Here is an 18,346-nt window from a genome sequence, read left to right as displayed (position 1 = left end):
TATGTCAATTTTTAACCAAAACTTCAATTTGGGGGCATTCATTTTTTTGACAAACTATTACATTTTTTATATAGAAAGCAGACACTTTTCATTAAAGGTTTTGTGTAGTTGAAAACCCAATTTTCAAAGGACAAATTTCAGCCTGCCCTAATCCACGTAGATTTAAAATTCTTCAGCTTGTTTTGAAAACAAGAAGGATAAACCTCCATTTCCACCACATGCCAGTCATTACAAATGGGGTGACTCAGGCTTTGACTATCATACTTCTCCCTGCTAGAGATATGATTTTTAGAAACTTGTGTGTTTTTGCAGTCATTTTTGATATTGGCTATTCCTAAGTGTCCGTGCTATGGGGCAAACTTAATACTGGAGCTGGTCAACATTTTTTGAATGAACATTTTTTTCTTCAGGGTATAGCTTTCTCCATATATCCACTATCTGCCTGTCAGTGATTTGCATTTGCTATCTTTTTCACGTTTTTCTTCCTGATACATATTGGGTTTTTTTTAATCAGAACTTCTCTCTAGCTTTAGGTTTGGAACCTAAGTAAAATCCGCTAGTACAAGTAAAATATCTTTAACATGTGAGGCAAGAGCTAACAAAAGATTATTAGTGAATTCTGTTTTTTATTTAGTTGGTTGCATATATAGCTAGTTTATTGAAACATGTCTGTCTGTCTATTAGATAGATCAGGACTGCTTTACTTGACCTGGGAAGATTTTACAAATTAGGCAATCTTCCCCTCACTCCCCCCTCACCCCCCCCGGCAAAAACAAAAACGAACAAAACAAAACTGCAGAAGATAGATCTCCAACCCGAACCTTGTATAGTTTAGCTTGACTCATCTATGGAGAGATGAATTTCTTGTATACCTGCAATATCTGAAATTAATTTTTTAAGGTTATTTAGTATCTTATTTTCCATTTCCCTTTACTGGGTTAAGTCCGTTAACATTCCAAGAGACTATTTTCTTAGTACTGTTAGTCTCCATTATGGGGCATAATTAGGGAGAGAGCTATTAAAACCAAAGTTTCTCTTATTTCCTTTCATTTTCTGATGTAAACTCAGATGAGAGAGATTTTTATCAAACGGAATGTTTGCCAGTGGAGAGAAAAAGGGTGTGTGGAAAGAGTATTTGTGTGTCTGTGGTGGAAATGAGCAAGACATTTGCCTCTTCTTCTCTTCATGGAGAAACTAAGTCAACATATATTCCAATGCTGATTTTATTGTTATACCCTCTCAATTTTTGAAAAAGTAAAATGATTCCCTGGCCTTTCCCCATTATATTTTAGATGGGGATCAGCCAGCCATTTTTGTCATAATGAGTCTGTCGGAAGCCTTTGTGACTACTCATGATGGCTTAGGGTTTTGATAACTCAGGGATGGAGCTAGTGGGTCTGGAACTGTCAGCCACCATTGACTCTAATTATATGCGAAGGGTTGGTTTCAAGTGACCAGTCTAGGTGTTGGTGGGAGCTACACAGATGACTGTGGTGCAGCTTCATGAAGCATATTCTAGACCCATGGTTAGAGTAGGCTTCATGGGCAATTATTTTGAACCTCCCCTGTCATAGGGGGAGGGTAGGAGGATCTCCACCGCAGCACATAGCTGTTGGCCCACCTACGCCCTGTCCTTCACCACTCCCCACATAGTGAGGAGTTCAGCTTCACACTCTGAAAGGCATGTGTTCGCCCTACCTCCCCAAACCCTGCCCTCTCCCCTTTGTGCAGAAGAATCATATCCCTTCTGATTTCAGGTGAGCCAAAGTCTGCCCTCACACTCGTTCTACCCAGTTGACTTAAATAGGTATATGCAAGGGCAGAATTTAGCTTTAAAAGTTTGGATTCCAAAAGAGGATGTTAGCTGCTTGTGAGCAGATATAATCCATTAACATGATCCCCCAGGTACTGTCTTGAGTCTCTGTGTTCTATGCACCTGACAAATTACCACATACAAGACTTGAACCAGGGATCTTCATGGTCTGTAAACAGCTCCTCTACTTGGTGAGCCAAAATGAGATCTCCTTTAGCTGGGCCAGTAGGAGCTGTGCATACATTTCACTCAGCCAGGAACCCCTTTCTGCAGTAGTATTCAGTAGTATTCTAATGAGGATGCGATGTCATATGAAGAAAGATCTTAGTTGTCACTTGATCTCCTCTTTTGAAAACTTGACAGAAGAGTCTCACAATTTATCATTGGCTTCTTCTGTCAAAAGGCCAGAGATCTGTTGTAAAAAGAGAGCTGCCTTCAATGGAGTGTTTGTTATGCAGTGCAGTGCAAGTCTTCAGATCAGACACTGGGTAGTTGCTAGTTAACTTGAAAGGCCTCTGATGCTGTATATCTGTTGTAGATGAACACTGATTTGAGAAGACAGATTAACAGGTAGCAAAGATTTTTTTTTGTTTTAAAAACTCATTTCTCATTAAAAGTGACTACTCCTTTTTAACCAAAAGTATCTATGCTTCCATACAGCATCAACATAGAACTATCTTAAGTAAGCCATTGTATTTGGCTCTTATCTTTCAGAACACAAAATCCCACTTATTTTCTTTTTAAACCTGTCCGTTATTTCTGTTTGCTACTGAAAAGCAAATGATGCAGATCTTTCTTCTTTTTTTTTTTTTACTTATGTGTTAATGCCGTCCCCTCAGGCTAGTTACAAACACTGGTATAGATTCTAGGTTAGTATTTAACTAAGTTATACTTACAAATTGTTTGAAAGTCAACCTTGTGGTCTTACATTTGCTCACATTATGTGGGATTTCTTAAAAAAAAAAAAAAAAATTATTTTAAATAAATAAATAAATGTTTAATATAGCAGGCCCAGAGACTGAGCTAATTGTATTTTGCCAAAATGTATGAGATCCTTAGGGAGTAGGAGGTCTGCTTAGCTGGAGCAAAGACCCTCCGTCTGCAGACTCGGGTCAGATGGAGTAGCCAGGCTCATTAACTCCAGAGATACCAGCTGGTGTCACTGTGGTGCAATAACGCTTCACAAAAGAGGCAGGCAAAGATTTGGAATATCTCTAGGCTGACCAGAATCTAGCAAATACTTTCGTATGTTGTTGCAGGAGTCAAGATATTTGCATGTGTTACTTCATATACATTTTCATTATTTATTTGTGTGAAATCTAATTGGTGAATGCATGACGGGAGTGTGATGGATGAGGATGTTTTGATGAAAATATCTCTGTTTGCGGCTTTGTCGATATTTAATATTTATGTGGCTTGATTGTCAAAGGTGCTGAGCAGCTGCAGCTCCTGTGGGATTTGTGGGTGCACAACACATTAGAAAAATCAGGCCAATAATGCATATGTTTATATACAATAAGTCTCTGTCACTTGTACTTTAGTGGTTTCTTTTTTAAATTCTTTGAAGGAGGTATAAAATCTGGATATTGTTGACTTTAGTGATCGTTTACTGCTGAGTAATTTCAACAGATGTGTTTTGTAGTATTAAATCTATTAATCATGAACATCAATCTTTTAAATTTTTAAGTGCATCACAGTTTTCCCACCTAGATCAAAATGAGAGCTTGAAACAGCCTACTCTTTTTGACTTAACAAGCTGCTTTTATTTTCCCCACAACTTTCTCTAACAATATAATGACCAGCTTTTAATCCTTTGGGCTTGATAGTAAAGTCCTGTGCAGCGATTTTTCTCTGGGCTGAAACATGAAAATCAAATTTTTTTCTCTGAGTAGTAGATTTGGAACATATGTAAAGAGTGAAGGAATCTTATTGAGTGATAGAGGTTACTGCTCTACTTCCTAAGATAATTTAGCAAAACACATGTATGTGTGTTTTTGTGTTTGATTTTTCCAAGCCACCACCTTGAGATATCTTCTGGGCAAAACTCAGGTTGGATTCGCAAAGTACTTATCAGTGTATTTGTGTAATTTAGAGGCTGTTTTAAATATTGCATTTTCAGCTATATTTTTGCTAAGAGGTTCCCTGTATTCCTATCAGGAGATCAGTATATTTAGAAGTAGAAGTCTTAACTTTTCAAAATAGATTTTTTTTCATATTTAAATAAAAGATAGGACCTGTGGACTGGTTAGCTCAGGGGAGTGGAGGGTTATGGAGAACCTTTTGCCTCTGGGTAACTCATCTGAATTCAACGCAGGTTGATAAAGACTGAATTTAGTTATCCTCAGATAGCTTTTTGGTGGCTTTTGTGTAAGGGGTGAATAGTCTCAGTCCAAGGCCTACTCAATTTAGCATTTGGCTCCCTTTTTTTGGTGACCTCAGCCAAGGGGCCAAAATTTGAACAGGAATAATGGCTGAATTATTTTTCTCCCTTGTAGCTAGTTCTTTGAATCAGAGTTGAATCACAGCAGGGAGAGTGAATTTTTGCCTGTTCTATGGAGTTCAGTTTCCACTGCTGTCAGTCTAACACCTTCCATGAGAACTAAATCCACGTACACATTGAAATACAACCCTCTTACCAGTTGCAATAGGGGCTGCTTAACTAGGATGCTTCGGTGGATTCCTTCTGGTCCCAATTAACCAACTGTCCCAAGTTTAAAGAATACTGCTTTGTCCAAACTGTTACCTACACGGTCACTGAAATATTGTTCATCTTTAAGACTCATGCTTGCAAGATGGCAAATTTCTCTCATAAGAGGTACTGAGTATCCTTGTCTCCCATTGACTTTCAAGAAGAACTAAATCCCGCCACAGGATATGACCCTTAAGTGATTTCTGTGAATGAATTAAATGACTTTTAATTGATGACTTGAAGATAATTATCACTTAGAAAGTACAATTCAGAAACAAGAAAGAGCAGAATAAAGCATTATATCAAATCATACCAATATACAGTATTATGTTCATGGGGGAAAAGTGTAATTTTTTTCATTCATAGTCTCTGTATTTAACATGTTCCCCAGTCACTAATTAGTCTGCATTACAGATATCATTTCATGACTCTGGACTGCTGAGAAGGGCTTAAGGAATGGGTGCTGGGCGGCATGGCCCAGAGTTTTAAAGGTATTTAGGCGTTACTGCACTTCGCGTCACTATGCACTAACTGATTTAGGAGTCTAAATCTCATTTTCCTAAGGGATTTAGGCACTTAGGAGTCAAAATCCCAGTGGGCTCATAAGTGCCTAAATCTCTTACAAAAATGAGATTTAGGCTCCTAAATCAGTTAGGGCTTAGTGATACTAAGTGCAGTAAAGCCTAAAACCTTTAAAAATTGGGGTCTGCATGTGTAATGCTCATGCTGAAAAGCCAAAAAATGATCCCCCAAAAGATGGCTGCCATATTTAGGCTTGTCCAATTAAAGCAAAAACACACACATTGTTTAATAGTAGTAAATCAGTTCCATGCATTTTATCCAAAAAGGCTGTTTCGATTAGTCACATTCTTAAAAGTCATTGAGTGTACAAGTGGCTTTGTCTCCCAATGGCTCTCTTTAGAGTGGCAAGGAATGGTGCTGGTATCTGCTTTATTGGGAAGCAGTTCACTTGTTCTTACAGGAGGAGGAATGTTAGAGGGATTAAAAAGAAGTATTTCTCTCGAATGAAGGAATGGGATTCTTCTCAAGACAGCAGGACAGTCACTGATGCAGAGAGATCTCTGATTTGCAATCCCTCATTTTTGCTTAAAAAGAGGAAACACATTTTCTATAGTTAACAGTAATAGCTCTTGTGGTACAGGTTTTTATTAATAGTAGGAACAATAGTCCCCTTTCCCCCACCCCCCGATTTTAGGAGGTGATTCATATTTTCTTTAAAAGCAGCAAAGAGTCCTGTGGCACTTTATAGACTAACAGACGTATTGGAACATGAGCTTTTGTGGGTGAATACCCACTTCGACAGATCCAGACTAACACGGCTACCCCTCTGATACTTGACATATTTTCTTTAGCTATTGATGAGAAAATTATCTTGCTTATGTGTTTTGTTGGGAGAGGCAATTAGCATTTGTGAAAGATGATAGTCTTCTAACAATGGGGGGCCAAATCCTCAAGCCACGCAAAGGGCACAGTGCTGGGGTCAGTGGTCCCAACACTGACCTCGTAGGTCACATTCTACTATGATGAGAGCAGTCTGTGCAAATTCATTATGGAGGCTCTTGAAAATGTTGTGAGTGAAAGTCTTTTCTGAGCAGTCAGATTTTTAGCTGGATAATTCCTGTTTAAATGCTAAAACAAGGCTGATTCAGCTCTTAGCTGTATGACTTTTCCTTGTAAGTAAATTGTTGAAACTACGATAAATAATTACATCAAATTTTAAGAAGCACAGAATGCAATTTTCTGACAGTAATTCAAGTCGATATAGGTAAAATTTTATAGACTAGTTAAGAAACTATTCAAATAATAATAATTCTAACCAAATAATTATTTTTATATGAGTCTTACCTGTACTTAAGATTTAAAAGTTGTCCAGGGCAACAATTGAAATTTTAATTTCAGCATTTTTTCAGTATAATTATTGCTTTAGTGGTCTGTGCATCTGAATCCTGTTTACAGTTTTAATCTTTTTATATCAGTCCTAAAATAGCTCATCTTTGTGAGGTATTATGTTAGTAGCAAAGTAGGCAAGAGTGGCACAGGAGCTTCTAGGTAACAAGTTCAGCATGAGTAGCACACTATCAAGACCTTTCTATTAATGCATTGATAATATTGACAGAATTGGCTTCTCATCTCCTGAGACAGAGGCTGAAGTTGCATTTGAGCATGTTTGAAAAGTAAATTGCTGAGTAAAATATATGGATAATCCTAAAATGTCTGTAGAAATAGGGTGAGTTATTGATTCACAGAGCACGACAAAACATCACTGCATGAATTAGCAAACAGCTGTTTCTAATTTGAGTTTAGAACTGTACACAGAGGAACTTGTTTTAGTGTTCACTCCTTTCATTTATAATGAATTTTAATCACCGCTACAGGTGAGAAAAATGTAGAAACAAGCTTGTATCTTGTGGAAGAAACAAAGGAGAGACAGATGCTAACAGATTTACAGTCTGTGATAAAAGGAATGTTTTGGTACACTTTACATGTAATTAGAGTGCAGCTGTTTTCAGTCCCAAATCCATGATGCACAGCAGAATATAGTATCTGCTGCTTTTCCGAAGGGAGTAAAGAAAAACAGTGATTCAACCCTGAAAGCATTTAGTTTATTCCTAGATCTAACATAAAACTTGCTCCTCCACCCCGACTATGTCATTTATTAAAGGGTGATAGAATTTATTTAATGATATGTTAATTTTTTTGTAAACTATGATACAGATAGTTGTCTTAGAAAGTTTGTTTGGAAAAAAAAGTTATCTTAACTGTATCATCTATCAAGATTTATATGTCATCTTTATCCATATCCATTAATGATTCTAGATAACTCCCATAGTAGAAGGCAAGATCGAGAGAAATGACATTGAGACAGCTTTGATATCTAGACTGCTTTCACCACCTAGGTTTAAGCTTGCTATTCTCACCACAGCTTTGAGGTTGCCATGTTAAACTATTCAACTACAACAAACATTCTAGTGAATTCAATTTTTATTTTTTAAATTTCTATAATAAGTCTTGTGCTCAATTGCATTTTGAGTTTCAGAACTAAATACATTTGTCTACGGGGGGCGGGGTGTGGGGGTGTGGAAGCTGGTAAAATAGGACTATATATTCTGTTAAGTCATGTTATCATTATCCTCAAGGTAAAACCAGGGACTGTGTCCTTTACTTTTTGAATCCTCTTAAAAATGAATGGCAGCATGATGTTGAAAAGTTGAAAAAAAAAATCACTACTTACTAGTACTTTAATCCAACAACATTTATTACCATATCAGCATATAATTTGGATGTGACTACATTTTTTAGGCCATAGATATGTATGATGGCAGTAGTGTGACACCATTATATTAGTTTTTGTTCCTGTTTTAATTTTCATTCTGCCTTGAATGTGATGTATATTACTGGAATAGTGCCTTTTAATCACAAAGTGTACTTTTGTGCCCATTAATTAGACTGATGTCCCTGAAGCTCTTTATAGTTTCATGAAGGAAGTGCAACTTCCTAGTAGTGCCTTACCCCTGACCTGCAGGGATCACCTTTGCAGGAGTCAGAGGATCAGTCTTCATGCCAGTTCAGCTAAGACAATTCAGTCTTCTTCCCATGGGCTCCCAGCTGAGACTATTAAACAGGTACTAGTTAGTGCTAGTTATGGTAAGGGATTTAGGTTACTGCTGGCTGGGCTAATTCAAAGCAGTGACCTACATATGAAAGGTACTTTCAGAATTATTCAGTAGATACAGTCTTCAGGCATGCCCTGGAAGTCTTAATAAGACCTACAGAACAAGTCAAATTAGAAGAAAACCAGCTGAGTGGTTTTAAAGGTATGATTATTTTAAAAGTTAGAACTCCTTCAGTTTTTTGAGATTGATTCAAAGCAAGAGTGGGTAAAGAAAGTAGGGTCATCTCAAACTATGGGCCTTATAAAACCTGATGTTTTCTATGTCTGGGCCCTTTTAAACTGGGATCATTTAAAATTTAATGGGGAAGAGTGGTGATTTAAGTTGTCTGCTGTCTCAAGCTTGTGATTGTCACAGTTCAGGGCAACTGCACCGGTCTTCTCCTTCCAGGCTCCCACCTCCTCAGCTACCACCTCTCTTGGGCAGAGACTTGTGTCTCTCTCCCTCCTGACCAGTGGATCTTTAAAGGCTGCACCGTTCCCTGCCAACACTGCAATATTCCGAGCAACCCACACAGCCTAAAAACCCAGTGTCTGCACTTTGCTTTCTCTCCATAGGCTATGCCTACTGTATTGCTTGCAGGAATAAGTTTCCACACAGCAATTTATAAGAAAGCACATTTATTCTTAAGGTGAAAGAATTATAGAAAAAACATATTAAAGATAATAAAAAGACCTGCCCACATGCTAAAAATCTCTGGCTGCTATTGGTGTCAGACCTTCCAAATCCACAACTGGATTTTCCCCAGCAGGACTGGCTCTAGGTTTTTTGCCGCCCCAAGCAAAAAAAAATTTTGTCTGCTCCCCACCCCAGCTCTGGGCTCTTACCCCCCCAACCAGTGCCCTCCCCCACCCGCCCCAGCCCTGGGCTCTCCCTTCCCCACCCCACCCGCACCCCCCTGCCGCCCCAGCCCTGGGCTCTCCCTCTTCCCCCCCCCACCCCACCACCCGTACCCCCTGCCGCCCCAGCCCTGGGCTCTCCCTTCCCCACCCCACCCGCACCCCCTGCCGCCTCAGCCCTGGGCTCTCCCTTCCCCACCCCACCTGCACCCCCTGCTGCCCCAGTCCTGGGCTCAAACTAGTGGTGTGTTCTATAATTAGTTTTCATCAAGCCAGTAACAAATGTGAACTCCTGGATCACTATACTTGTCTTACCATGCAGTCACAGACAGTTCCTTGGACTGTTCAATATATCTTGCCACCCAGATAAACTGGACTTTGTTATAAAAGGTCATGTAAGCCAAAAATCACACCACATAAGGTTGCGACCAGTCACTTACCCCAGATCAATTGGTACTCTACATCTTACACCCAAGACAACTCTTGTAGCCAATTCTATAGTAAACTAACTAAAGGTTTATTCGCTAAGAAAAGGACGTGAGAGTCATTGAGAGGTTAAAGCAGGTAAAATATATGTACAGGTGATCAGTCTGTAATTCCAAATGGTAGCAGAGATATAGTAATATGCCAGTATTCTAAAGTCTCTCAGGGGTACCCAGAATAACTCCGGGGATCTCTGTCTTCTCGTTCAGTTATTTTGCCTGTTAGAATCCAAACAGTCCAGAGATGCAGGATCTTTCCCTGCCTTCCATTCTTAAAGCTTCTTCTTACAGAAAACAAGCTGACAGGGTCACTACCCACGTGAGCTTTTCGTTTGATGACGGAGAGTGAGGAATGCATTCTGGGTCTTTCACCTCCAGTCATCACACACAATGACCACTTGCTTTGAAATTACCACTTTTCTGTTAAAGTTCTTCACTTGCATTTCACAAGGCTTCTTTCTTGTTTGGTGGCTCGTTTGATGGGTTAATTAGTTACAGGGGTATACACAGTGTAAATGTGTGCACTTGCATTATAACAGGATACAACTAAGTGAAAACAATGCAAGTAACTTGGTGTTTAAATTTCATGAAGTTTAAACACCAAATACATTCTTGTACGTTTAACAATTACTTTGATCTTACTAACAGACAAGTAAATTGACCTGGGGCTTCGGTATGAACGGGCACCTAGTCTGCCAGCGTCACAGTGGGGAATTTGCATTAACCTCTACTTAGGTATTTCCCACATAATCCACTTCATACATATTATCCTAAAAAGTCCGTTCTTGTCTGGATAATTTCAAGATAGCCGTTTGAACTCCCAGGCCTCACCTCACATCTCCCTTCTAGAAAGATTACATACAGTCCTAGCCCACTATATTACATAAACTTTTCATTTAATACGGTAAAGTTTTCCCAGGGAAGGAAATAGCATCTGTCACAGTGATCATTCAACTTTAAATAGTCATAATTTTAAAACTACTGAAATAATTTTCTTCGAACTAGGTTTGTTTGTAGATCTCTTTAAGCCTGGAAACTATATGTATGGTGTTATTTCTTTATGTGAAGTTATATAAGCAGTTCTAGTTTCTAGTGTATGCTGTATTAATTGGCTAAATATATGGCATAAGAAGCCATTATATTAAAGCAATTAACGGGGGGGTAAAGAATTATGGTTGATCTTTCCTTCATATATATGTATATATACACATTATCTGGCTCGTGAATGCTTGATTGTTTTAACCAAATAGCAGCATTAATGTTCATTTTGTGGCATGGTCTGATTAGGTATAATTACATATAAATTGTGGAAATAATTTCCATTGAAGATGTACTAGTCAAAATTTATCAAGGCCAACTATATGATTATAGTTCAGTGATAGCTGCTGGTTGGATTGCTAATATCATTCAAGGATAGGTGTATATCATCATGTGTGTCAGCTCTAAATGTCTTCCGTGTCACAATTAAAAATACACTCAGTGGAGCTTAACAATGGAGTTTTGGATATTGTAGGTTCTTGTTTATTATTTACTTTGTTCTTATTACATTTGAGTAGTATTGGGAGATGAGAGCAAACAAGATAAAAGTTTGGTTTTTTTTAAGTAAAAATGTGTCAAAGTGAACGGAAAACATTTAAACCTCACACATTTGGTATGTAAACTTCATTTGCATTAATTCACACCAACACTGCAGTGTATCCAGACACCGTATGCCGTGTGAAAATGTAATACATACTACATTTTAATCCATTGTGAGTTTTTATCCCTGTTTACTTATTACAGTAAAAAGTTTGCTTTTGCCTCTGAAATCCAATGATAATCCTCCTGCTGTGTTCCCTGGTTAGGTGTCTCTGACAATAATACTTATTAATATTATTAGCACCTCTGGTGGGTCTTCCATCGGAGGACCTCACTCTGCTTTGCAGTCATTAGAGAAGTAAGCTTTACAACACCCCTGTGAGCCAGGAGAGACTCTTCCTTTCATACAGATGCAGAACTGAGGCATACAGAGATTGAGTAACATTTTTAAGTGTCTAGGTGGTTAAGGAGCATAAAACTCATTGTCAAAAGTAACTTCAGCTCTTAGGAGCCTAAGCCTCATTTACTTTCCATTAGACTTGGGCTCCTAAGTGCTCCAGTTCCTTTTAAAAATGGGATTTAGGTTTCTGAGGCTATGTCTACACTGGCAATTGAACGACAAAACTTCTGTCTTTCAGAGGTGTTAACCCCTCCCCCGAAAGACAAAAGTTTTGCCATGACAAATGCCAGTGTGAACAGCGCATTGCCGGCAGGCGAGCCAACAAACAGCGGCTACACTGCACGACTTTTAGCAGCACAGCTGTTGCGACACAGCCATGTCGCTAAAAGCTGTGTAGTGTAGACAAAGCCTAAGTCGCTTCAGTGCTTTGGCCATTTTTACCTTAAGTGACGTTCCCAATGTCAGAGAGAGACTGTGGCAGAGCAAGGAATCTCGTGAGTCACAGATCTGAACTTCAACCATTAGACAACCCTTCCGCTTGACAATAGCTTCTCTGTTAAGTATAAATCAGATCTGTATACAGCAAGAGAAATGGCTAATTTATTCCTGTTGGGTTTGTTGCTTTGGTGCACAATAGCAGCTCTCAGGTATACCCACCCCAGTCTATTGTTCCACATAAAAAAAGTCTCTCCAGGGCTCAAAAAGGAGTTTCCTTTTAAGTTGCATCTCCAGCATTCCCTGTTGTGCAGTCCTCCCTAGGTGCCACCACTGTAGCTTCTTTCAGCCTCCTTCCATTGCTCTCAACATATACTACAGTCCAGGGAAATTCCCTCCCCTCTTATTTAAAGGCACAGTACATTTTAATCACAGTTGCTCGTCACGTCAGTAAGTTCTGTTGTTCCAACTCAGGTGTTCTTGTCACTCAGAACTGATGTATTGGTTGTGTGTATGGGGATGTCTACACAGCAGCAGGGAGATTGCTTTCCAGCACAGGTAGAGACACATTCGCTGGCTCTGCTTGAGCCACCCTGCTAAAAAGAACAGGAGTACTTGTGGCACCTTAGAGACTAACAAATTTATTAGAGCATAAGCTTTCGTGGACTACAGCCCACTTCTTCGGATGCATACAGAGTGCATCCGAAGAAGTGGGCTGTAGTCCACGAAAGCTTATGCTCTAATAAATTTGTTAGTCTCTAAGGAGCCACAAGTACTCCTGTTCTTTTTGCGGATACAGACTAACACGGCTGCTACTCTGAAACATGCTAAAAAGAGCAGTGGGGCCACGGTGGAACAGTGGAGGCTTCGGCTAGCCATTTGAATACCATCTTGCCTGATCCCCCGAGTATGTGCTTGTGTGGCTAGCCTGACCTGTTGCCTGTGCCACTGTAACCACGCTACTATTTTGAGCATGCTAGCTGAAGCAAAGGTAGCACATATTTGTCTATCCGCTCCGGAAAGCGCCTCGCAGCTGTTGTGTAGACATGTCCCGTGTATGTATCTGAATGTGATATCACCCTTTGGTGGCTGACCCACAATATGGTGAAGAGACTTGTACTACTGCCTGCAAAAGGAGGTCTGTGTTTATGGAGCTGGAGGATCAGGGCTCTAGTCCTGGCTCTGCGCTTCCAACACACATTCTTTATAGCATGTCATGAACCCTGTGCTGCTCTCTCTAACGCATTCATCCTTGTGCAGAGAACCAGCACAAGACCTACACACTGCTTAAGACCCACATAAGCCCTCTGGACACAAGATAATTTTGCCCTAAAGGAGGGCGTAAGTGGAAAGGTAACAGGCCACAGCTTTATTAAGGATAATGACGTGACAGCAGAGCATAGAAACACCCAGATCGTGCTTGCTGAATTACACCACTACCTGTCTGATTTCCTCCAAATTCTCCAAGCCTTTTCCATGGGATCAAACAAACAGGAAGGCTCTAAGGTCCCATCTACTGAGCAACACAGCAGTTCTTTGAGTAGTGTCCCCATGGGTGCTCCACTGTACGTGTATCTGCACCCCTGTGCCTCTGCTTGGAGATTTTAGGTAGCAGTGTCCATTCGGCCTGCACATGCACTCTCCCTCATGCTCTGCCTTGAGACTATCTAGCGCTGTGTGGGCGAACCACCCTCAATTCCTTTTCAACCGCAAGACGGAGCAAGTAGCAGGCTGGTTTACTTTGAATCTATGGCCACTTACTCTCTTCTACATCTGTCAATGACGTCAGCATTTCTAGTGGCCATCACCTCAGCATGACAAATAAGAGAAATAGCAGTGCTGATGGTGCACCCACCCTTCATGGTCTTCTTTAAAGACAAAGTCACTTTGAGGCCACACTCAAAGTTTCTCCCCAAGGTGGCCTCATCCTTCCATATGAACCAACTCATCCACCTCCCCACCTCATTCCCCAAACTGCACCGTGACAACAGGGAGGCCATACTACACATGCTTGACATTAGGGGAGCCTTAACATTGTATTTGGACTGGACAAAGCGCTTGAGGACATTTTTTTCCCCCCTCAATTGCGAACAGATCCAAGGGCTCTGCAATATCAGCTCAAAAGCTCTCCAAATGGGTCTCAAAACTATCATTATACCTCAGGAATTTGCATGCACTTCACGAGATCCATTTCCCCCTTGGTCGCATTTGTTAAAGATGTTCCTACCTCAAAAATCTGCAGGGCAGCAATGTTTACCTCCGCTCATACACCTCTACCGCTCATACACCTCTACCTCTATCTCGGGAGCCAAAAAAATCTTACCGTGTTATAGGTGAAACCACATTATATCAAACTTGCTTTGATCCACCGGAGCGTGCAGCCTCGCCCTCCCGGAGCACTGCTTTACCGCGTTATATCCGAATTCGTGTTATATTGGGTCTGTAAAGGGTCCGGACTCACCCCTGCGGCGCCTCCTGCTGGTCGTCCAGGGAACTAGCTCACCAGCCTCTGGAGCGCCCTCTGCAGGCCAGTGATCCTCCTGTCCTCTTCTGGTGCCCGTGTCCCTCCCAGGACCCGGTGCCCCTATTACTGGGAAGCCGCCCCCTGGCAGTACCCCACAGATCTGGGTCTCCCCTCCCTGGGGAACCCCCACCCACTATCCCCACCTTGCCTCAGCACTAGGCCACTGCCAGTCACCATCTAGCCCCCGCGCCCTGGGGTAGAGGTGTACTTTCACAGAACACTACATGATTACTCAAGACTCAGCTTCTCATGCCATCTTCGGCTCCACAGTATTAACATCAATGATAGACTCTACTCCGAAGTCCTAGCCCTCCATAGGGGATACTGCTGTGAAGTTATCGACAGTGGAGCACCCATAGGGACAGTAGTCGAAGAAGAAGAGGTCATTACCTCGTGCACTAATGATGGTTCTTCAAGTTAAGTTCTTCAGCAAGTGAAGGCTCAGCTGAAAGTCTGATAGAATGTAACAAAGTTTCTGGCTAGTTTTGTATGAGGAAGTGGGAAGACAGTGTCTTGTAGGGACGTGAAATTATATTTATGTGTACACAGTTTTAGTTCTTGTGGGTGTTTGTCTCTGTCTGAGAGATTGGAGCAAATGTAGTTGTATCTTAGGGCTTGGCTGTAGACAGTAGATTGTGTGGTGTGTCTTGGATGGAAGCTGGAGGCTTTATTTCTGTTAGCAAAGTAATTGTCTTAACAAATATATCAACCCTATCAATGTTCGCTTAGGAGACTGTGCTACCTAGGTCTTTCAGTTTGTGACAAGCTATGTCTTCCTTTTGAAAACCGATCATGAATTCATAGCTTTGGGGTTGATCGTCATAGCTGCTGCATGAGTACATTTCTGAACTTGCCTTGTGTTATGTGAATGATAAACGGAGAACAAAGTGTGATTTATATAGCATTTTGGCTAAATTGCTCTTATTAGAAGGAAAAATACATTTATTGAACGAATCTAGTCTGGAATTATCTCTTCTGTGATGATGATGAATGCTTGCAGCTTTGTAAACATGCTGAACATTAAGTTGCTAAATGACTGTATCACTTTGTGATTGATTATCAAGTTTGGCCACGTAAGCATCACGACCCACACATATATCTCACAGTCTGCCTGCATTCTGAAGCCTACTTAATGCTCTTTTTTTCTAATTAAACTTTTATTGAATTTTCTTCTCCTTTTAATACTTGTTTTGATTCTGTTATGCGCAGATGACAAAAGACTTGCACCAGCCATGTGATTCCCTATTTTAGAACAGTCCCACTTTGCAGGATTAGCCATTTTTAATGACTTTAATCTCCTTTTTGAAAGTGATTTTTCTCATTCTGTTACATTCCTTTGATTGCCTTAATGTAGAATTATTATTCTGCTGGAAAAATCACTATTGCAGGCATGTCACACCACATTTCAACTATGTCTTCCCAATGTAAAATACTCCAGCAAAATTCCCTAACATTTTCTTCTTGGCTCATTATAAGGCTTTTCTCAATTTGAAGTGGCAAGTTAAAATTAACAGCGTTGTTTTTCATTCCATAAAGAGATAAATTATAATGAGTTTTCCCTCCAATTTCTTCGGTTTTAGTGTTTGGATACTTTTAATGTTTTGTTTGTAAGGAAGTCAAAGTAGATTGTGTGTGGGAGCAATAGCTGTCCAACTATTTTTAAATTCTAAAAGGCAGAAAAAACAAATATATTAAAAGGAAAATAAAAGTCGAACACTTAAATCAATAAAATATCTAAATCAAACTGACAAAATGAGACAGTCTTGCTTTCGACTTTATGTAAACAAACAAAATTTTATTTCACTTGAATCCATATTATAATAATCACAGCAGTTTCTTTGCATATCATTCAGTAAGTAACACCATCTTTCTTTTATTTAAAATAAAATTAGTCCAGTATGCGAGGAGGGCAGCAGTAGGAAGGGAACTCTGCTTTTCAATTCTTAGCATCTTCCTAAAGTTGTTGCCATGTCCACCTGCTGTGTTTTGGGATAGATCAGTCAATTTCAGACAAGTGTGAGAACTTCTTAAACATATTTGTATCGCTGAGATAATGGACTAACTTCATTGCTGGCACAAGCACATATAATCATATTTAAGTTAACGGAGTTGTACTGGGTTATGCTAGCAGTGAATTTGGCACATTGAATTTGCAGATTGTAAAAGAGGCTGTGGATGCTAAAGCTGATTTATTCATCAAAGTAGTTTAAGCCTATGTGATTTTTCCCCCTGCTTTCCCTCTTCGGTCATTTATGCCTGTATACCAATATGCAGCAAAATATTTATAGTCTTTGTGATAATAAAGTATGACATTTTAAATGCCTATTTTTACAATAATTTTTATTTAATGGCAACTTGTTACAGTTTAGGCCACAGCCAGTTAACTTACAGAGTAGTAATATTGTGGGGGTTTTTTCCAGTAGAAGAAACTGTAGGAGTAGCAAATTCACCATGTGCTGCCCTAGTTCAGGCCCTAGCATCCCCCTCTCTCCCTTTTGTCTCCATTCCCCTTGAGGAGCCCAGCTGGCGTGAGCTGGGAATTAGTGAGCAGTGATCTACCGGTACCTCCCCACTGAATCTAATCCAAGAAGCTGGCAGCCAGCTGAATCCTTCCAGTCAGAAGGGCCCATTAATGCAAGTCCCTAGGGAGGCTGCTCCTCCTTTGCTTGGAGAGAGAACCCCTGTGAATGGGGCTGACATCAGAGAGAAAGAGAGAGGCTGCTCAGAATGAAGAGCGAACCTGGGTCTTCAGTATGGCATGCAGTAATGTACAATAGAATCGATTTAAATATGGAGCATATTATATAATTGCTGATACAAAAAGATATTAGGTGTTGGTTACAGGATGAGAATAGAACGATTAAAAACAAGTCTCTGTGAAAATCAATGGATGAAACTTCGTAATGTTCAGGCTCAGCCGGGCTCTGAAGTTTTTGTTTAATATAAGAACATTGAACGTTCTATAAGTGTAGGTCGCATGTTGAGAATTAGAGTACGTTTCTGTAATGAGACTAAAATACTGTTTTCATGACATCAGTCATTCTGGAGTAGCAGGATTGGTTAAGTCAAGATGAGGACATTGTAGTTGTACTGCGTAAGGAGAGAAGGCCATCCTCCCACACAGTGCAGTGCTAGAAAAAATGCAGCACATTTTTGCTAGATAAGTTGTCTTGTGTATGATTATTTTTATATAAAGTAATGCAAATCCCTGTTTTCCTGGGATGTAAAGGCAGACATTTGACAAAGAATACTATGGTACGGGGCATAGCTTCTTGTATTGATGATATCCTCATTAACTGAGTTTTTCTTTGAGAGCTACTCTACTGTACATGTGCTTTAATTTGGTGAAGCTGTTTAGTTGGCAGACAAGTGTATGGGTGGCAGCCTACATGCATAGTTGCAGGGGTTTTTTTGTTCAGTTGTAATAATAGCTGAAGTAGAATCATTAAATGTTTTAGAGGGTAAATGTTTGTGTTTGGAGAAATGGTTCCTTTTTGCATTTCAGTGCTTTACCGACCCCTCCTCTACTCTCACAAGTTTTACACTGTTCTTCGTTCAGGGTTCAGTTTTATATCAGACTAGTGGCATCTTCACTTAACTTGACATCTTCAGCATTCTCTGTGGAATGATTACATTTGCACTCATTTTGTTCTCTTTCTGATGAATAATTCAAATTATGAAAAATGCTAACTTTTTATGTATTTTCTTAAAACAACCATTCTTCTATTCATTGTGTTTCTTTATGGAAATACTGATTTATGAAATATTTTCTAAAGCCTCATCTTTGAGTCATGGAAGTGGGAGCACTCTGTCATTACAGGCTTGGCTGTGCTGTTGTTTTGTTCCTGAAGTTGGTTTTCTGGTGATGACACACTCGAAATCTCCAAAGATTAT

The 18,346-nt window shown here is 40.0% G+C and overlaps 1 protein-coding gene across 6 annotated transcripts in view; it reads left to right on the top strand.

The window, feature by feature from the left end:
* Nucleotides 1-18,346, top strand: part of ZNF423 (zinc finger protein 423) — a 323,891-nt gene that overhangs the window by 187,985 nt on the left and 117,560 nt on the right. The gene's annotated exons all lie outside the window — the stretch shown is intronic.

Source organism: Malaclemys terrapin, chromosome 14 (genome assembly GCF_027887155.1).
Source record: "Malaclemys terrapin pileata isolate rMalTer1 chromosome 14, rMalTer1.hap1, whole genome shotgun sequence".
NCBI classification, from domain to species: domain Eukaryota; kingdom Metazoa; phylum Chordata; order Testudines; family Emydidae; genus Malaclemys; species Malaclemys terrapin.
Note: the sequence above shows the minus strand (reverse complement) of the source record. Positions and strands in the feature narration are given on the sequence as shown.